Below are 22,383 nucleotides of genomic sequence, written 5' to 3' on the forward strand. Positions count from 1 at the left end.
GCAGGGGAGGGATGGATTGGGAGTTGAGATTATCAGCTGCAAGCTACTGTATATAGTATGGATGAATAACAAGTTCCTAATGTATAGTACAGGGAACTATACCCAATATCCTGTGATAAACCATAATGGGAAAGAATATGAAAAATAATATAACTGAAAAAACTAGCATGTGCCAAAAAAAGTTGAGGTTCAATAAATTAAGAAGGTTTATACCCTGGTTTTCAGTTCATGCTTTGGCCTAAGTCCTTGTTTAAGTGAAAGTGAAAGAAATTGCAAGTTGCTCAGTTGTGTCTGACTCTTTGTGACCCCCATGGATTGTACAGTCCATGGAATTCTCTAGGCCAGAATACTGGAGTGGGTAGCCTTTCCCTTCTCCAGGGGATCTTCCCAACTCAGGAGTAGAACCCAGGTATCCTGCATTGCAGGTGGATTCTTTACCAGCTGAGCCACAAGGGAAGCCCAGAATACTGGAATGGGTAGCCCATCCCTTCTCCAGCAGATCTTCCTGATTCAGGAACTGAACCGGGATCTCCTGCATTGCAGGTGGATTCTTTACCAACTGAGCTATCAGGGAAGCCCAAGTCCTTATTTAGCCATATATTTAAAAATTATCCTTAGAGTGAAAGAAAGTGAAAATTAGCTTTCAGAAAAACATTCTTTAGATATAACTGAGCTGAAGATTTAAGTATCACTTAACCTGCATGGGAAATACCCAAACTAAAGTCTTGACATCGTGTTTCAGAAAGTAGAAATCTTTCACAAAGCCTGTGCAGCCACAGCTCACACCAACCCTTCCTGCCTTCAGGCTGGTCCTGAGAAATCCTTTGGTACGAAGCTGGGCTCCCCTCTTACAGAGAGACAGACCGAGAGGCCCATGGCCATTTCTGTGACAGTACAGCTTGTTCAGAAGTAGCAGCAAGAGCTTAAATTCCCACCTTATCGTCCCATTTTTATTATCCTGCCAGTCTGCTTCTCCTGTTTATTCTTTAAAAATACTACCTGAGACTTTGCTATCACTAGAGCAGCAAATCGTGTGATGCCAAATGAATACCAGAGGAAAAATGACTCCATTTTTTAAAAATGTAGCAAAGGGAATAGTGGGAAACAGCACAACTGCCTAGATGCAAAGGTTTAAGGGGCCCTCCTTAACAACTGACGAGATTCTGCAGCATCCATAAGCGGACAACATACTTCATAAAGCTGGGTTTCTCAAAACGCAACCCCCATATACACTGAAATAGAAGGTATTTTATATTTTTAATAGAGGATGGTCTGTCTGGATGAAACTGAGTCTTAAATGTGTGATGTGTATGAACAAGAAGGGGAGAATGGCTCTACATCTGAGGAAAGGGGAGTATTTATTCACACTGGAAAGTAGTTTGTATTTTTGAGACTGTTCTCAGGTCTCAAGCCGCTGCTTTCATATGAACCTTGTGCCTTCTGTTCTAAGATGCTGTATGTTCGTGTATATGTCTGCATGTGCACCCATGTATGTGTGTGTGTGTGTGTGTGCAGAGATGCCTATTCCTTCCTTCAAGATTCTATGCAAATCTTGCTTCCCTGTAATCTCTCCAGATGGTGCTAACCTATTCCCTAGCCACGAGAGTGGTTAAATCTCCAATGGGAGACTGGGAGCATGGTTAGTGTTGACTCAGTGGATATTTGCTGGTGCCAAGTACTCTCCTAACTGCTGCAGAAAGACCCATGAGTGACCCTCTGCAGCTCAGATTCTAGTATTAATACTGAAGTGCTTGCTTATTTCTGGAACTCTTGTTTCTATACATTTATCATGAATTTCTCACCTTGTATTATTAGGTGACACATTTCTTGGGTATAGGAACAGTGCCTTCTACTTTTGGGGGTTTTCTTATATCCTGGACAGGGTTTTCATGTAAGTCCAGTAAATCAAATATTGAATTCCTCACCACAAAATATAAAAGGAATGAGTTTTTTCAAATGCATTATTTCTCAAATGTGTGCTGAGTAACACTTGGAATCAAAAGGACTGGAAGTTACTGAATAGAGGAAAAGGGATTCTGTTTTTTTTCTTTCTTTCCTTTTTTTTTTCAATCCATCATATTCCCTGAAGGAAAGTTTCAATGTGGTACTAGAACGACTTCAACCCAGGTTAATCCCCTTTCAAATAAAGGGAGAGAGGCCTGGGGCTCAGAACCTTTGGCAAGCAATATCATCTAGCCAGAATTTAATAACTTTTGCTTTCATTGTATTTATTACCTTCAATTAAAGTACAAGTAATACTAGTCTCCCACCTAATGGCAAATAAATATTTCCATAATGGAAATCAATGTTTTCAAGTATCACAGTGAATGTACTTAAAAATAGTAAATATAATTTAAGGTGGTATTCAGATAATCTAAAACCCATGAAGGTAAAAAAGGCCAACTAGAACACATGAACTTTTGCCCTAAAATACGGCATTAACAGAAGCCAAGGTTTTCAGTTCTGTACCTGTTTGGGCAAAATCTAATTTGAATCTGTTGTTTTAGAACAATAGCATGCCCTGTCTGCTCAGGCTGCACTTATTACCAGAGGGAACCGCTCCAACTCCAAATTAAAAACATTATCAGCAATCAGAGACAAAAATCCAGTTATTAAAATCCTTCAAAGTCCAGTGAAAGCTCAAACTCCTGGCTTTTTAAAGGATTAGTAACACCTCAATATCAGTTTATATTTGGTCCATGGAGGAGAACTAAATGAGGTTACTTAGAAAATCCATGATTAAGGACAGAGTGCAACATAATCCAGAGGGAAACTATCCAAGGAGCACTTAAGAACAGTTGTAATCAAGTGAATAAAAAACACTCTTGGTTTCAAATTCAGAGAAAATGTGACTCTCTCTTCTCTTCTTTAAGAGGGAACTAGCATTAACCAGTCATGTTATCTGCTATCTTCTAGGCCCTGTACAGGAAAAGATGACCAGGTAATAGATGACCAGGTAAAAATAGATTTAAACCTGTTATTCTCCCAGGTGAAGCTTGTGATCAGCCATAGCCTACCCAATGTGAAACCAGGAGGACTGGACCAAAGGCAGATTATCTTGGTTCATATTTTAATTCTGTATTTTTCTCCTAGAAACTGTCGGCATTGGTCTGTTCTGAGAGATTAAGTCTCTCTTGAAGGTACTGATTCTTACTAACTACAGAATCCAACTATTTTATTTAGCCACATGAGTCCCACACCCTAAGAAAAGGCCCATATTGAATAAAACTGTGACTTACTATCTCCAGTTTGCTTTACCACAAAACCTTTTAAAAACAGGGATTTCATTAAATTGGCACTCTTACTGGCAGTCTGTAAAGTGCCACCTTTTCCAAGGAATTGCTCATCTTCCTCCATGTTGGCCCTATATAGGCCAGGTTGGAGGAGGTACTGAGTGATTTGAAACCAACCTATTTATTTATCCACAATATCTGATAAACTCCACAGTAGATTGATCCTTTGGTTTAAGTGCTTCAGGGTTCAAACACATTTCATTTCTCTGTAAGGAGGCTATTTAGTGCCCATGACTTGTTATAGGAATTTATGGTTACTAAATTAGCAAGTGTTGGAGGAACATGGAACAGTCCTTTAGCAATGGGCCATTCCTTTAGAGAAGGAGCAGGGGTTCTAAAACGACCAGTGGGTGAGGATCAGGCCTTGGGAAGGTGCTGATTATTCAGCGTTGGAACCTCTGGGGGGCAAGGGAACAGAATACAGCTTATAGGCCCTTTGGGGTTGTTGAAACACAGCAGGAGGAGTGCATGCTGATGGAAACCTTGGCCTAGCACTGACCTTCTTTTCTTACAAATTATTCCCAAGCTACCTACTATGTGCCCAGCACTGATTATGAACTCAGGGAGGGAAGGATTCAGGCAAACAAGACCCCTGTTCTTATGAAACTATAGCTTTACACTATACACATTTAAATGCCTTAAATGGCCTAAACTATTCTCACTTATACTTGATTCCTTTCCCTCCCCTGTCATTCATTCATTTAACATATTGAGCACATCCCAGTCATGATAATTCAGTGAAGGGTAAGACCTGGTCCTCAGAAAACTTATAGCCTGGAAAGAGGAAAACCCATGTAATCAAATAAAATCACAATTCTGTGCTAAGATATAAGGGGGGATAATTAACTGCCAGTGGAAACACAAAATATTTCATAAAGTGGTTAACATCCGAGTCTTCGGGATGAGTTGGAAGCAACACAGATGAAGAAGGAAAAAATTTTAGCTGACTATACAATTGCTATGCCAAAGCCAATCTTCACTAGTAAGATTAACTTGAGGATTTGTTCTCTCTGTATCACTGTTAGATTTAAATAAGAACAATACCTCACATTTGTTAACTACTTCACAGTATACAGTCTAACTTCATATATAAGCCGTCTCTTTCACACTAGCTCTGTGGTCTTATTTTGAGACAGAGCAGCATCCTGAGACTCAGAAGTGTATGACAATCCCTACATAGTCATCTGGTAAGCTGGGGACTTGCTCAGTTGGCAAGGATGGAACTTGACTCTGTATCTTCCAAGTCTAAGCCACACTGGTGCTGTGACCTCCCTTGGAGTAGTCCCTGCCTTTGCTGGTGACTGTATATAGATTACTGCAGATTCTATAAGAAAGTACAGTAGTTCAAACAAATGCATACTTTCTGTCATTGCTTCAAGTGTAGACTCAACAAACGCTTGCAGAGAGTGTTTTGTCTTTGCCCTGAGTACAGTTCAGTTCAGTTCAGTTCAGTTGCTCAGTCGTGTCCGACTCTTTGCAACCCCATGAATCGCAACACGCCAGGCCTCCCTGTCCATCACCAACTCCCGGAGTTCACTCAAACTTACATCCATCGAGTTGGTGATGCCATCCAGCTATCTCATCCTCTGTCATCCCCTTCTCCTCCTGCCCCCAATCCCTCCCAGCATCAGAGTCTTTTCCAATGAGTCAACTGTTTGCATGAGGTGGCCAAAGTACAGCATCATTCCTTCCAAAGAAATCCCAGGGCTGATCTCCTTCAGAATGGACTGGTTGGATCTCCTTGCAGTCCAAGGGACTCTCAGGAGTCTTCTCCAACACCACAGTTCAAAAGCATCAATTCTTCAGCACTCAGTTTTCTTCACAGTCCAACTCTCACATCCATACATGACCACAGGAAAAACCATAGCCTTGACTAGACGGACCTTTGTTGGCAAAGTAATGTCTCTGCTTTTGAATATGCTGTCTAGGTTGGTCATAACTTTCCTTCCAAGGAGTAAGCATCTTTTAATTTCATGGCTGCAGTCACCATCTGCAGTGATTTTGGAGCCCCAAAAAATAAAGTCTGATACTGTTTCCACTGTTTCCCCATCTATTTCCCATGAAGTGATGGGACCAGATACCATGATCTTTGTTATCTGAATGTTGAGCTTTAAGCCAACTTTTTCACTCTCCACTTTCACTTTCATCAAGAGGCTTTTTAGTTCCTCTTCACTTTCTGCCATAAGGGTGGTGTCATCTGCATATCTGAGGTTATTGAGATTTCTCCCGGCAATCTTGATTCCAGCTTGTGCTTCTTCCAGCCCAGCGTTTCTCATGATGTACTCTGCATATAAGTTAAATAAGCAGGGTGACAGTATACAGCCTTGACGTACTCCTTTTCCTGTTTGGAACCAGTCTGTTGTTCCATGTCCAGTTCTAACTGTTGCTTCCTGACCTGCGTATAGGTTTCTCAAGAAGCAGGTCAGGTGGTCTGGTATTCCCATCTCTTTCAGAATTTTCCACAGTTTATTGTGATCCACACAGTCAAAGGCTTTGGCAGAGTCAATAAAGCAGAAATAGATGTTTTTCTGGAACTCTCTTACTTTTTCCATGATCCAGCAGATGTTTGCAATTTGATCTCTGGTTTGTCTGCCTTTTCTAAAACCAGCTTGAACATCTGGAAGTTCACAGTTCACGTATTGCTGAAGCCTGGCTTGGAGAACTTTGAGCATTACTTTACTAGAGTGTGAGATGAGTGCAATTGTGCAGTAGTTTGAGCATTCTTTGGCATTGCCTCTCTTTGGGATTGGAATGAAAACTGACCTTTTCCAGTCCTGTGGCCACTGTTGAGTTTTCCAAATTTGCTGGCATATTGAGTGCAGCACTTTCACAGCATCATCTTTCAGGATTTGAAATAGCTCAACTGGAATTCCATCACCTCCACTAGCTTTGTTCGTAGTGATGCTTTCTAAGGCCCACTTGACTTCACATTCCAGGATGTCTGGCTCTAGGTCAGTGATCACACCATCGTGATTATCTGGGTCATGAAGATCTTTTTTGTACAGTTCTTCTGTGTATTCTTGCCATCTCTTCTTAATATCTTCTGCTTCTGCTAGGTCCATACCATTTCTGTCCTTTATTGAGCTCATCGTTGCATGAAATGTTCCCTTGGTATCATCAAAAATGTGTCTTAATGCTAGTGATTCCCAGTTCACTACTCCTCCAGTGGAACTTCTAGTGTATGCAGCAAGCATGAAATTTCCTGTTATGTTTTAACAACTCTGGCTTTGTATCAGAGTCTAGTGCAGCCCACTGCTCCTGACACCTGGGCTCTACCACAGACGACAGAATCAGACACTTCTTGGAGGTGGAGCACAGGTGTCTATTTTCCAATGATTCTTAATGTTGATAAGGGAAAGGCTCCTTTGAGAAGGGAAAGGCTACCCACTCCAGTATTCTGGCCTGGAGAATTCGATGGACTGTATAGTCCATGGGATCACAAAGAGTTGGACACAACTGAGAGACTTTCACTTCACACACACTTAATGTTGACTGAGCAACAAAAATGCCTATGGAGTTTTGTTTTCTCCCTCCTTACTTTTAAAGCAAAGTATAGGTATGCTCGAACATTTACAGAATTTACCTATCCTTCTATCATGGAGTTCAGCACCAAATTTAAATATGTGTTCCTGTGCCATTATACTAAGTAGATTTTCAGATAACATCTAATCAATGTGAATTTGATTGAGGTACAATTTTGTTGGTGTTCCAATGATATATTGATTTTTAAATATGTCAGCCTATTTAGAAGGAAAACAACTTTCAACTCCCTGGGGACCCTTACAGCATGTAAGCTGTTCTGACACCCAGGGCCATATGCTTAGAAGGGCCTGCATGTGTGAGTGCTAAGTTGCTTCAATTTTGTCCAACTCTTTGCACCTTATGGGCTGTAGTTTGCCAGGCTCCTCTGTCCATGGGATTCTCCCAGGCAAGAACGCTGGAGTGGTTGCCATGCTCTCCTCCAGGGGATCTTCCTGACCCAGGATGGAACCCTCATCTTATGTCTCCTGCGTTGGCAGACGGGTTCTTTACTACTAGAGCCACCTGGGGAGCCCTAGAAGGGCCTATGCTTGGTTTAATGCTCCACTGTCTCTCTCTTGAAATTCTTTTTTGAACCAGGGCCCCTGTATTTCCATCCTGCAACAGTTCTTGGAGTCACAGGCTTGTGTGTTAGGGCTACTTCAGCCTGGTTTTCCTATTGGCTGAGTAGAAAATGTGCTTGAAAAGGCTGCTTGTAAAATGGGCAATGGACAGATCCATGATGAGAGTTGGGTCAGAGAAGGTGCAGGTTGAGGCCAGCTATGGAAGATGAGAGTCATTACTTTCCAGGAGAGGAACAGAGGCCGGGATGTCAGGCGGAGCCCTGAGGCAGGGGCAAGGGGAAGAGGACCTGGGCTGTGGGGACAGCTGGAGGAGGCTACCAGCAGCCCTTCACGTGTGAGCCTGAATCCTTTCTGAACTCTGCCTTGCTCCCTCTCTCCCTCTTTGTCTTCCCTCTACAAGTCACTGCTTGTTTTCAGCTCCACAGATGTGGAGTTCAGAAGTAAACATTTGTAAGGAAAAAGGTGGTGGGGAAAGGATATCTAGGGTTCTCCTGACAGATGGGCTCAGAGGAAACATTCTTGCCTTGAGAAAAAGGATGAAAAATCTGTCCTTGCTTACAATTCCACTGGCCAAAAATTTCATGAGGTTTTTTCCATAAGATGGCACAGAAACACCCGAATGAACTTTTTGGTGAACCCAATAGCTACAGAGCCTATAAAGTTCTTGGACTGCAGAGGCACCCCCTCAAATCTATTTATAGGCTACAAAATAAAGACGTTGAATCAACATAGTCATTAAGAGTTATCTCCTTCACATGTTTATCTTCTCCAATGCTTCAGAGGCCATATCTGGCATCTTTTCCACCCCCCTTTAACCGGAGTTCAGTTGATTTACAGTGTTGTGCTAGTTTCAGGCGTATACAAGATAGATAACTAATAAGGACCTACTGTACAGCACAGAGAACACTACTCAGTAATCATAACCTATATGGGAAAAGAATTTTAAGAATTGATATATGTATATGTATAACTGATTTACTTTGCTATACAGCTGAAGTCTTTGAAGACAAAATGAAAAGTTCACAATTAAATGACTAGACATTTCAGTGATTCTGTAAACCTAGTGTTCTCCAAGTTCTCTTATAAAAGACCTCTTGATTCTTATGCTGCCACCCACTAATGAGAACAACCGTCTTTTTAAAGCTAGAAGAATATTATACCTCAGCCCAGAATAGAGTGGTGTTAACCTTTCTCTTTACAGGAAACAGACACCCTTTCCCCGCCCCCCCCCCACCCCCAATATACGTAAAGATACAGGTGTCCTTTCTAGAAATGCATTCTAAAATTGTGTTTTGTGACTCATTCCTATCTGGCCTCTTCTGCTCTGAAGGTGGTTTTGGTTGCTGCTAGCCCTTCCCCCGGAGAAGGCAATGGCACCCCACTCCAGTACTCTTGCCTGGAAAATCCCACAGATGGAGGAGCCTGGTGGGCTGCAGTCCATGGGGTCGCTAAGAGTTGGAGACGACTGAGCGACTTCACTTTCCCTTTTCACTTTCATGCATTGGAGAAGGAAATGGCAACCCACTCCAGTGTTCTTGCCTGGAGAATCCCAGGGACGGGGTAGCCTGGTGGGCTGCCGTCTATGGGGTCTCACAGAGTCGGACATGACTGAAGCGACTTAGCAGCAGCAGCAGCAGCCCTTCCCCAGTCCCTCAAAGTATCTAAAAATACGAATTGGTGTTTGTCACTTCTGTTCGCTTCTCCCCACACCCAGTGATTTAAAAAGTACTCTCTGATAGTCACCATATCTCAGGGTGAGTCATGTATAATTTTTCAATATTTACATTTAAAATTTTATCAATATTCACTCTTAAAAAAATGGAATCCTTGTTATATATCAAATGCTTATCTTTTATATACGATACCTTATCTTGTTTAAACCTAACAATTGAAATAGATGCATTAGTCCCACTTTTTCAGTTGATGAGACTGGGGATTTTAGACCTAACAACTTGCCCGAGAACACAGGACTCAGTTGAGCCCCTGGGGCTCTGCTTATTCTGATTAAGAGCTCAAGGTTGGGATGGAGCCTGCCAGAGGGAGTCCGATTCCTAGCCTTGCCATTTCCTGGATGGATGACCTTAGGCAAGTCACGTAACTTCTTGTTTCTCATATTCCACATCTCTAATATAATAATATCATCACATGAGGGTTGTTGTAAAGATAAAATGAGTTAATATATGGAAAGCATTTAAAAGAATACCAAGAATATAGTAAATATACCATAATAACTATCATTATTGCTTCTCCAGCATTCCCACAATGCTGTGATCTGTCTTGCTATACATCAGTAAAGCCTTGGGTTTCTGAGCAATTTCTTCATGCTCTGAGAGTCAAAACTGCCAGGATAATTCCAGCTTATTAGGGGACATGCATGCATGTGTGTGCATGCTCCATGACTTCAGTCATGTCCAACTCTTTGCAACCCTATGAACTGTAGCCCGCCAGGCTCCTCTGTCCATGGGAATACTGGAGTGGGTTGCCATGCCCTCCTCCAGGGGATCTTCCAGACCCAGGGATGGAATCCACATCTCTTATGTCTCCTGCACTGGCAGGTGGGTTCTTGAGCACTAGCACCACCTTATCAGGGGACAATCTACTTAATTAACCAGGTCGTGAATGACAAAGGCAGACTAAGGATCTTTGCAGACAAAGACAGTAAAGAGACACAGAACCAAATACAACATGTAATCCTTGAGTGGACGCTGGAGTAGACACATTTTTTCTTTTACAGAAAAAATCTGTGGGTGAAACTGTAACAGGAGGGAAAGGGGCAGGGCACAACTTCTGAAAGAATGACATAGCCCAAGGACACAACATAAATGGATTAGAATCAAATGGGTCCAAGATGGCAGACAAGATCTTTGACTAGAACTTGATCTTCAATCAACAAGCTAAATGACACATCCAGAAGTGCCATGACAGTTTCAAGGCACTGTCAAAAGAAGAAGCAGTGGGAGGTAGCCCAAATCCTGGAAATCTCCATCCCTTCCCCCAAATAATAATCCTCCCACTCATTAGTGTAATGAGTGTAATCCTCCCACTCATTAGCCTATGAAACTACCCAGCCTATAAAAACTAACTTTTCATGCAAAGATGGGAACAATAAAGGACAGAAATGGTATGGACCTAACAGAAGCAGAAGATACTTAGAAGAGGTGGCAAGAATACCCAGAAGAACTTATAAAAAAGATCTTCATGACTCAGATAACCATGATGGTGTGATCACTCACCAAGAGCCAGACATCCTGGAATGTGAAGTCAAGTGGGCCTTAGAAAGAATCACTATAAACAAAGCTAGTGGAGGTGATGGAATTCCAGTTGAGCTCTTTCAAATCCTGAAGATGATGCTGTGAAAGTGCTGCACTCAATATGCCAGCAAATTTGGAAAACTCAACAGTGGCCACAGGACTGGAAAAGGTCAGTTTTCATTCCAATCCCAAAGAAAGGCAATGCCAAAGAATGCTCAAACTACCGCACAACTACACTTATCTCACACTCTAGTTAAAGTAATGCTCAAAGTTCTCCAAGCCAGGCTTCAGCAATACGTGAACTGTGAACTTCCAGATGTTCAAGCTGGTTTTAGAAAAGGCAGAGGAACCAGAGATCAAATTGCCAGCATCTGCTGGATCATCGAAAAAACAAGAGAGTTCCAGAAAAACATCTATTTCTGCTTTATTGACTATGCCAAAGCCTTTGACGGTGTGGATCACAACAAACTGTGGACAATTCTGAAAGAGATGGGAATGCCAGACCATCTTAACTGCTTCCTGAGAAATTCATACACAAGTCAAGAAGCAACAGTTAAACCAGACATGGAACAACAGACTGGTTCCAAATTGGGAAAGGAGTATGTCAAGGCTGTATACTGTCAACTTGCTTATTCAACTTATATGCAGAATACATCATGAGAAATGCCAGACTGGATGAAGCACAAGCTGGAATCAAGACTGCTGTGAAAAGAAGGGAAGTGAAAAGCAAAGGAGAAAAGGAAAGATATACCCATTTGAATGCAGAATTCCAAAGAATAACAGGGAGAGATAAGAAAGCTTTCCTCAGCGATCAATACAAATAAATAGAGGAAAAACAACAGAATGGGAAAGACTAGAGATCTCTTCAAGAAAATTAGAGGTACCAAGGGAACATTTCATGCAAAGGTGGACTCCATAAAGGACAGAAATGGTAGGGACCTAACAGAAGCAGAAGATACTAAGAAGAGGTGGCAAGAATACACAGAAGAATGTACAAAAAAGATCTTCACAACACAGATAATCAGGATGGTATGATCACTCAACTAGAGCCAGAAATCCTGGCATGTGAAGTCAAGTGGGCCTTAGGAAGCATCACTATGAACAAAGCTAGTGGAGGTGATGGAATTCCAGTTAAGCTATTTCAAATCCTGAAAGATGATGCTGTGAAAGTGCTGCACTCAATATGCCAGCACATCGGGAAAACTCAGCAGTGGCCACAGGACTGGAAAAGGTCAGCTTTCATACCAATCCCAAAGAAAAGCAATGCCAAAGAATGCTCAAACTACTGCACAATTGCAGTCATCTCACACACTAGTAAAGTACTGCTTAAAATTCTCCAAGCAAGCTTGAGCAATACGTGAACCATGAACTTCCAGATGTTCAAGCTGGTTTTAGAAAAGGCAGACAAACCAGAGATCAAATTGCCAACATCGGCTGGATCATTGAAAAAGCAAGAGAGTTCCAGAAAAACATCTATTTCTGCTTTATTGACTATGCCAAAGCCTTTGACTGTGTGGATCACAATAAACTGTGGAAAATTCTGAAAGAGAGGGGAATACCAGACCACCTGACCTGCCTCTTGAGAAACCTATACGCAGGTCAGGAAGCAACAGTTAGAACTGGAGATGGAACAACAGACTGCTTCCAAATAGGGAAAGGAGTATGTCAAGGCTGTATATTGTCACCCTACTTATTTAACTTTATATGCAGAGTACATCATGAGAAACGCTGGGCTGAAGAAAGCACAAGCTGGAATCAAGATTGCTGGGAGAAATATCAATATCCTCAGATATGCAAATGACACCACCCTTATGGCAGAAAGTGAAGAAGAACTAAAGAGCCTCTTGATGAAAGTGAAAGTGGAGAATGAAAAAGTTGGCTTAAAGCTCACCATTCAGAAAACTAAGATCATGGCATCTGGTTCCATCACTTCATGGCAAATAGATGGGGAAATAGTGGAAACAGTGGCTGATTTTATTTTTCTGGGCTCCAAAATCACTGCAGATGGTGACTGCAGCCATGAAATTAAAAGACGCTTATTCCTCGGAAGGAAAGTTATGACCAACCTAGATAGCGTATTCAAAAGCAGAGACATTACTTTGCTAACAAAGGTCCATCTAGTCAAGGCTATGGTTTTTCCAGTGGACTCAATGGACATTAGTTTGAGTGAACTCCGGGAGTTGGTGATGGACAGGGAGGCCTGGTGTGCTGCAATTCATGGGGTTGCAAAGAGTCGGACATGACTGAGCGACTGAACTGAACTGAACTGAAGTCCCCAATGCAAAATAAAATGTTCAAAAGAAAAAAAAAAATCTTAAAAAAACTAAAATGAAGAATGGTATAGCTCAAGGGCAGAACATAAATTGATTAGAACCAACTAGATTCAAGATGGATGACTCAGCTTCCACTTGTCCTTCAGCCTCATTTTATACTCATTGTAGCACATCAGCATGCTAAATGACACACCCCAGGCACTATGAGGTCAAAAAGTAGCTGGTGGCCCAATTCCTGGAAATCCCCACCCCTTCCCAAAAGAAACACTGCCCTGTACCCTGTGCTTCTTTTGGCTTTCAAGATGGCCCACACTCTCTCTCTGGAGTGTGTTTCCTCCCTGAATAAACCTTCTTTCACGTTACAATAGCTCTTGAATTCTTTCCTGCATGAAGCGAACAACCCACACTTGGCAGCCATCCCAGGGACTTGGACGTGACCTGGGATGTGACCTCATCCTCTTGCACTCCCTTCTCTTTCATGCAATAATACTAGACTGTTTATTTCTACTGATTAATATTTTTATCATTTTATTTCAAAATAATTTTAGACTTATTTTAAAAATTACAAAGCAATAATACCCTTTACCTGTAAACCCTTTACCTGCATTCCCCAAATGTTAAAATTTATCATATTAATCACTCTCTCTCTTCTTTCATCTTGTATATGTGTATATTAATTTCTCACATATATGTGTGTGTGTCTTGAGAGTCCCTTGGACTGCAAGGAGATCCAACCAGTCCATTCTGAAGGAGATCAGCCCTGGGATTTCTTTGGAAGGAATGATGGTAAAGCTGAAACTCCAGTACTTTGGCCACCTCATGCAAAGAGTTGACTCATTGGAAAAGACTCTGATGCTGGGAGGGATTGGGGGCAGGAGGAGAAGGGGACGGCAGAGGATGAGATGGCTGGATGGCATCACTGACTTGATGGACGTGAGTGTGAGTGAACTCCGGGAGTTGGTGATGGACAGGGAGGCCTGGCATGCTGCAATTCATGGGGTCGCAAAGAGTCGGACACGTCTGAGCGACTGAACTGAACTGACTGATGTGTGTGTGTGTGTGTGTGTGTGTGTATGACAGTAAATTGCAATTATGATTCCCTTTTATCTTTCAATATTTCAGTGTATATTTCCTCACACACAGATATTCTCTTCCTTCACCAAAGAACAATGATGAGAAATCCAGAAATTACTACGGTACTACTATGTACAGAAATTTAAATCTTAACCATTTTGAAATCGTTTTGAAATCTCAGACTGGGACTTGAACCCATGTGACTGAGACTCTAACCCAGCCAAAACCCTCAGTACCTGGTTTCAGGACCTAATGAATCTCAGGTTCTTGATATCTCATTGTGGAAAAAATTCAGTGAGAGACAAAGTGATAAGTAACACATGGACTTATTCAGATTCAGAGAGAAGCACACTCCACATAAAGACTGTGGGCCATCACAAAGGGTGAGTGTGGCCATGAAATGTGGCATGGTTAGGTTTTTTCAGTTCAGTTCAGTCGCTCAGTTGTGTCCGACTCTTTGTGACCTCATGGACTGCAGCACACCGGGCTTCCCTGTCCATCACCAACTCCCGAACCTTGCTCAAACTCATGTGCATTGAGTCAGTGATGCCATCCAACCATCTCATCCTCTGTCGTCCCCTTCTCCTCCTGCCTTCAATCTTTCCCAGCATCAGGGTCTTTTCCAGTGAGTCAGTTTTTCACATCAGGTGGCCAAAGTATTGGAGTTTCAGCTTCAGCATCAGTCCTTCCAATGATAGTCAGGACTGATTTCCTTTAGGATGGACTGGGTGGATCTCCTTGTAGTCCAAGGGATCCTCAAGAGTCTTCTCTAACACTGCAGTTCAAAAGCATCAGTTCTTTGGCATTCAGCTTTCTTTATGGTCCAACTCTCACATCCATACATGACTACTGGAAAAACCATAGCTTTGACTAGATGGACATTTATTGGCAAAGTAATGCCTCTGCTTTTTAATATGCTGTCTCTGTTGGTCATAGCTTTTCTTCCAAGGATCAGTTCAGTTCAGTTCAGTCACTCAGTTGTGTCCGACTCTTTGTAACCCATGAACTGCAGCACGCCAGGCCTCCCTGTCCATCACCAACTCCCAAACCTTGCTCAAACTCATGTGCATCGAGTTGGTGATGCCATCCAACCATCTCATCCTCTGTTGTCCCCTTCTCAATCTTTCCCAGCATCAGGGTCTTTTCAAATGAGTCAACTCTTTGCATGAGGTGGCCAAAGTATTGGAGTTTCAGCTTCAGCATCAGTCCTTCCAATGAACACCCAAGACTGATCTCCTTTAGGATGGACTGGTTGGATCTCCTTGCAGTCCAAGGGACTCTCAAGAGTCTTCTCCAACACCACAGTTCAAAAGCATCAATTCTTCAGCACTCAGCTTTCTTTATAGTCCAACTCTCACATCCATACATGACCACTGGAAAAACCATAGCCTTGATTAGATGGACCTTTGTTGGCAAAGTAATGTCTCTGCTTTTGAACATGCTATCTAGGTTGGTCATAACTTTCCTTCCAAGGAGTAAGCGTCTTAATTTCATGGCTGCAGTCACCATCTGCAGTGATTTTGGAGCCCCAAAAAGTAAAGTTTGACACTGTTTTCACTGTTTCCCCATCTATTTCCCATGAAGTGATGGGTCCAGATGCCATGATCTTCGTTTTCTGAATGTTGAGCTTTAAACCAACTTTTTCACTGTCTTCTTTCACTTTCATCAAGAGGCTTTTGAGTTCCTCTTCACTTTCTGCCATAAGGGTGGTGTCATCTGCATATCTGAGGTTATTGATATTTCTCCCAGCAATCTGATTCCAGCTTGTGCTTCTTCTAGCCCAGGTTTCTCATGATATATTTTGTATATAAGTTAAATAAGCAGGGTGACAATATACAGCCTTGACATACTCTGTTTCCTATTTGGAAGCAGTCTGTTGTTCCATGTCCAGTTCTAACTGTTGCTTCCTGACCTGAATATAGGTTTCTCTAGAGGCAGGTCAGGTGGTCTGGTATCCCATCTCTTTCAGAAGCTGGTTAATGATCTTGTGACAGTTCCAGGTGAAGCATGAAGGGACACAGTCATACATATACGTGTATCCATTCTCCCCTAGTGGGCTTCCCTGGTGGCTTACATCGTAAAGAATCTGCCTGCAATGCAGGAGACCTGGATTCTGTCCTTGGGTCAGGAAGATCCCCTGGAGAAGGAAATGGCAATCCACTCCAGTACTATTGCCTGGAAAATCCCATGGACAGAGGAGCCTGGAAGGCTACAGTCTATGGGGTTGCAAAGAGTTGGACACGACTGAGCGACTTTCCATGTCACTCTTTTAAAGGCTGTGTCCTGCCACCTTCCTGTCTCAGTATAGTAAAAGAGTACTGAATTCAGAGTTGGAAGAATTGAGTTTAATTCTAGCCACTATTTCCTTACGTTCCTCAGAAAGTAATGTAAATGCTTTCAGACTGTTCCTAATCTAAAAAATTGAGACTAATAAGACCTACTTCACTGGGAAAAATGTGTATATGCTGAATATGTATAAATTCATGGCTGAATTTATAAAGTTGCAGTGCTGTGTACAAATCATAAATTTTACTAAGCAGTTCAGCATGGACTCTGCTACAAGTCAGTTTCAGTGAGGCTCAGGGGCTCACTTGGGAATATCAGGCAAGCAGGGGAGAAAACACAGGTGAACTTTCCATTTCATGTTAGAAATTCATTTTTTGCTCACTCCCTACAGAAGAAAAGGTTTTCGATAGGGAACATAGTCTATACTGAAACTGAAAGTCGCTGAGTCATGTCCGACTGTTTGTAAGCCCATGGACTGCAACCCACCAGGCTCCTGTGTCCATGGGATTTCTTAGGTAGGATACCAGAGTGGGTTTTCATTTCCTTCTTCAGGAGATCTTCCTAACCCAGGGATTGAACCTGGGTCTCCTGCATCACAGGCAGATTCTTTATAATCAAAGCCTCCAGGGAAGCCCACAAAAATGTAAATATGATGATCAATTGTTAAGATGAATTATTTTCCATCTGGCAATAGATCAGGATCATCCTTTAGCACTTAAAAAAGAAATGGATAGTTGGATTCCATTCCCCGGGAGTCTGATTCATTAGGTATCAGGAAGATCCTGGGCATATGCACATCAAATAACTCCACAGATATTTCTGATGTTAACTGGGGTTACAAATCGCTGCCCTGGATAGAGAGTTAGAAAAAGTAGGTGACCTAGAAATCAGGGCTGGAACCATGCCTATCTGATACTGCCTAAGTGATCAGAAATCTCCCAGTTTACTTGGCATTTGCTAGTACACTGGAGGTCCTTGACATGGATAATATGCCCAAGAGATGAGCAATAAAGGAGACAGTGAACTTTGACAGGGTCATCTTGAGTATTCATGAGAGAGAAATCAAGCAGCCTCACAGACAGTTCTATAACAATACACAGTGACTCAGGAAAAGGATTTTAGAGTGTGTTCTGATAGTCCCCTATAGACTTGGGCCCAAGGGGCAATGATGTTTGGGAGGCTTTCTCTGCAGCTGACCTCATAATGGATACTGAAAATTCAAGCCCATGGAATTACAGTACCCTTAAGAAAAACCAAACCCACAGGTACTTGTTTCTTGGGAAGTTCTTGTTGCTATTCTTCACATACATTTCAGTTTGAAAAGCTCCAAAAGGAAAATGATCAAATTAGAAAATAGCAATTAAAATTATTTAGAAGATAGGGCATCATTTTTATAAAGACATATTAGAAAAACTTTAAAGTGCTTAAATCAGATCAAAGCAGACAGAATATGTAATAAATAATGATGGAATAGTTGGGATGGACTTTTCTACTAAATTCACAAAGAATTTGAGAGGGCAAATGTTGAAATAACCTAAGAAATGTTGAGATAATTTAAGATTTAAGGAAAAAAGAACTCCTTATATTCAAAGATTTAAAGGGTCAAATAGCTAGAACGCAATCTTTTGAAGGGCAAATTGGAGATGTTGAAGGAATACTTTTAATTTTTGATAACAATGTTATAAAAAGAAATTGCCATACTTTTTCTATAAACTTTCCTGCTACTACTGCAAAAGTTATTCTGGGCTAAATACATTCCAGTGAAATTTCAAGCTTCTTATCATACATGTAAAGAGCTTGTTGCATAGTTTCTGGGAAAGATAAATTGAGACAATGGCCTTGAGCTGAGGTGGCCAGTGCTCCGGGTGGGTAGATAGTGGCCTGGAGATGGCTGCACAAGGAGAATGAGATGAGTTGCCAGCTAACACTAAGAAGACAGGGAGGCTCCCTCTCCACCTGTGCTCCAGCCAACGCCACTGTCACTGCCCAAAGCAGCCTCTGAACCTCACAGATCTTCCCCAGCTCAAAGGCTCCCTGGCTCCTGTTTCCCATTGTATTACATCAGACTTCTTGGCGTGGCTTTCATATAGCCCAACATTCAATTCAGTTCAGTTCAGTCGCTCAGTCGTGTCCGACTCTTTGCGACCCCATGAATCACAGCACGCCAGGCCTCCCTGTCCGTCACCAACTCCTGGAGTTTACTCAGACTCAGGTGCATGGAGTCAGTGATGCCATCCAGCCATCTCATCCTCTGTCGTCCCCTTCTCCTCCTGCCCCCAATCCCTCCCAGTCTTTTCCAATGAGTCAGCTCTTCACAAAAGGTGGCCAAAGTACTGGAGTTTCAGCTTTACCATCATTCCCTCCAGAGAAATCCCAGGGCTGATCTCCTTCAGAATGGACTGGTTGGATCTTGCAATCCAAGGGACTCTCAAGAGTCTTCTCCAACACCACAGTTCAAAAGCATCAATTCTTCAGCGCTCAGCTTTCTTCACAGTCCAACTCTCACATCCATACATGACCACAGGAAAAACCATAGCCTTGACTAGACGGACCTTTGTTGGCAAAGTAATGTCTCTGCTTTTGAATATGCTATCTAGGTTGGTCATAACTTTCCTTCCAAGGAGTAAGCGTCTTTTAATTTCATGGCTGCAGTCACCATCTGCAGTGATTTTGGAGCCCAAAAAAATAAGGTCTGACACTGTTTCCCCATCTATTTCCCATGAAGTGATGGGACCGGATGCCATGATCTTCGTTTTCTGAATGTTGAACTTTAAGCCAACTTTTTCACTCTCCACTTTCACTTTCATCAAGAGGCTTTTTAGTTCCTCTTCACTTTCTGCCATAAGGGTGGTGTCATCTGCATATCTGAGGTTATTGATATTTCTCCCAGCAATCTTGATTCCAGCTTGTGCTTCTTCCAGTCCAGCATTTCTCATGATGTACTCTGCATATAAGTTAAATAAGCAGAGTGACAATATACAGCCTTGATGTACTCCTTTTCCTATTTGGAACCAGTCTGTTGTTCCATGTCCAGTTCTAACTGTTGCTTCCAACCTGCATACAGATTTCTCAAGAGGCAGGTCAGGTGGTCTGGTATTCCCATCTCTTTCAGAATTTTCCACCGTTTATTGTGATCCACACAGTCAAAGGCTTTGGCATAGTCAATAAAGCAGAAATAGATGTTTTTCTGGAACTCTCTTGCTTTTTCCATGATCCAGCAGATGTTGGCAATTTGATCTCTGGTTCCTCTGCCTTTTCTAAAACCAGCAACCCCCTAAAACCAGCTTGCTTCTGGCTCCAGTCACTCTCCCTGTCCTGATGCTCAGGGGCAGAGAAAGGACTTTACTGCTTGAAATGTCCTTTCTTTTATTCTTTCAGGGCAAAGGATGCCCCTTTTAATTCTTTTCTATAGGTCAGAGCTCTTTATATGTAGTGGGCTATAGATGATAATTAAATATCTATATCATGTTCTCTATTTCTCTTCTTATCACCCAATCTTTCTCAAAGTTGGCTACAGATTAAAAAGAAGCTTTTTACCTAAATAGACATTTCTCCAGAGAAGACATACAAATGGCCAAGATGCACAAGAAAAGATGTTCAACATTACTAATTATTAGAGAAGTGCAAATCAAAACTATGATGAGCTACCATCTCACACTGGTCGGAATGGCCATCATAAAATCAACAAATAACAAATGCTGGAGAGGGTGTGGAGGAGAAAGGGAACCCTCCTACACTGTTGGTGGGAGTGCAAGTTGGTGCAGCCAATGGAAAACAGCACGGAGGTTCGTCAAAAAACTAAAATTGCCATCCAGCAATCCCACACCTGGGCATATATCCTGAGAAAACCACAATTCAAAACTATACATGCATCCCTATATTTACAGCAACACTATTCACAACAGCCAAGATATGGAAACAACCTAAATGTCCATTAACAGATGAATGGATGAAGAAAATACAGTGTGTAAACCACACACATACAATGGCATACTACTCAGTCATAATAAAGAATGAAATAATACCATTTTCAACAATAGGAATGGACCTAGAGATTATCATACTAAGTGAAGTAAGAAGGAGAAAGACAAACACCATATGATATCATTGATATAAGAAATCTAAATATGACACAAAAGAACTTATCTATGAGACAGAAACAGACTTACAGACATAGAGAGCAGACTTGTGGATGCCAAGGGGGAGAGAGGATGTGGGAGTCTGGCATTAGCCGATGAAAACTATCATTTCTAGGATGGATAAATAACAAGCTCTTATTACAGTAGAGAACAGAGAACTATATTCAGTATCCTTTGATAAAGCATAATGGAAAAGAATCTGAAAAAGAATGTGTATATATATGCATAACTGAACCACTTTGCTATATAGCAGAAACTCACACAACATTGTAAATCAACTATACTTCAATCAGATCAGTTCAGTTGCTCAGTTGTGTCTGACTCTTTGCGACCCCGTGAATCACAGCACGCCAGGCCTCCCTGTCCATCACCATCTCCCGGAGTTCACTCAGACTCACGTCCATCGAGTCAGTGATGCCATTCAGCCATCTCATCCTCTGTCGTCCCCTTCTCCTCCTGCCCCCAGTCCCTCCCAGCATCAGAGTCTTTTCCAATGAGTCAACTCTTCGCATGAGGTGGCCAAGAAAAGTTTGTTACACAATCTCCATCACTGACTTCTGCCAATCATGCTGATACAAAAACAAACACTGACATTCATGGACAGAACGGAAAGCGCTCTGTCTCTAGGCCAGCAAAGACCATGGCTGGTTTGCAGTGAACAGTTTGAGGCCGTAAAGAACTGGAGAGGATTTCAGGAGGATAAGAAATGAGTGACTATATTTCTATCAAAAAGGGAGAGTAAATAGGCTTCCACAAAGAGGAGATGATGACAGAGATATGCTTCAGACAAGTCCTTTTTATATCATGAATCAATCTTAATCTCATTTTCAAACAAGAATATCAATGTCCCATAAATACTCCAAAGGTTCTTTAAGTTTCCAGAATAGTATAAAACAATGAATCATGTAAAGCTTATCAGTTTTAAAGATTTAATTCAGAGTTGCTTAGTTCTTATTTTAAGCCTTATTTTGAATGGTATAACCTGGCCTTGGTCTCATCAAAAACCTCGATATTTTATTTAATGTTTCATTTTCTCTTAAATTGCTTAAAACAGAACAGTGATATCAAAGGCTTAAACAGAATCCAATCAATTAAAATATAGGTGACTTCCTGTTAGCATATTCCTCTGGGGCTATTTTCAAGAATAGTGTTGATCGATTGTGTTTTAAAACAGAGAGGTTTTCTATGGATTCTGTCTCTGGGAACTTTACAGTAGAGAAAGCTGACAGTGTTTCAAGATAAAGCAGTAATAACAGCAGTAACAACACTGAAAATAATGTGATGAAGACTGCCACTGCCCACCCAGGACTCATTTTCCCTTCCTCCTGCATAAAGAGGATTTTGATTTTGTTGGTGGATCAGTTCAGTTCAGTCGCTCAGTCGTGTCCAACTCCTTGTGACCCCATGAACTGCAGCACACCAGGCCTCCCTATCCATCACCAACTCCCGGAGTTCACTCAGACTCACGCCCATCGAGTCAGTGATGCCATCCAGCCATCTCATCCTCTGTCGTCCCCTTCTCCTCCTGCCCCCAATCCCTCCCAGCATCAGAGTCTTTTCCAATGAGTAAACTCTTTGCATGAGGTGGCCAAAGTACTGGAGTTTCAGCTTTAGCATCAGTCCTTCTAAAGAACACCTAGGACTGATCTCCTTTAGAATGGACTGGTTGGATCTCCTTGCCGTCCAAGGGACTCTCAAGAGTCTTCTCCAACACCATAACCAAGTATATAACTTCTGTTACAGGTGGTGGGGAGGGAAGGATGATGACTCATTTCTGACTAATATCATATAAGCAAAAGTGTTGGGTAGGGCTTACAGGAAAGCTCCTTAAAAGCAGGCACACTCATCTGGCAGTATCCTGTTGCTCTTTGCCCTTCAGTTCTTTCTGCTGGAATGAGCACACGATGCCAGAGACAGAGTAGCCACCTTGGAACTAAGGGGCAATCACAAGGGAAAGGACAAGA

The 22,383-nt window shown here is 42.0% G+C and overlaps 1 protein-coding gene across 4 annotated transcripts in view; it reads right to left on the reverse strand.

Moving 5' to 3' along the window:
* The window catches only part of NME7 (NME/NM23 family member 7), a 252,245-nt gene that overhangs the window by 1,266 nt on the left and 228,596 nt on the right, over positions 1 to 22,383 (reverse strand). The window lies entirely within an intron of this gene.

The sequence above is a fragment of the Bubalus kerabau genome, chromosome 5 (genome assembly GCF_029407905.1).
Source record: "Bubalus kerabau isolate K-KA32 ecotype Philippines breed swamp buffalo chromosome 5, PCC_UOA_SB_1v2, whole genome shotgun sequence".
In the NCBI taxonomy this organism is placed as follows: domain Eukaryota; kingdom Metazoa; phylum Chordata; class Mammalia; order Artiodactyla; family Bovidae; genus Bubalus; species Bubalus kerabau.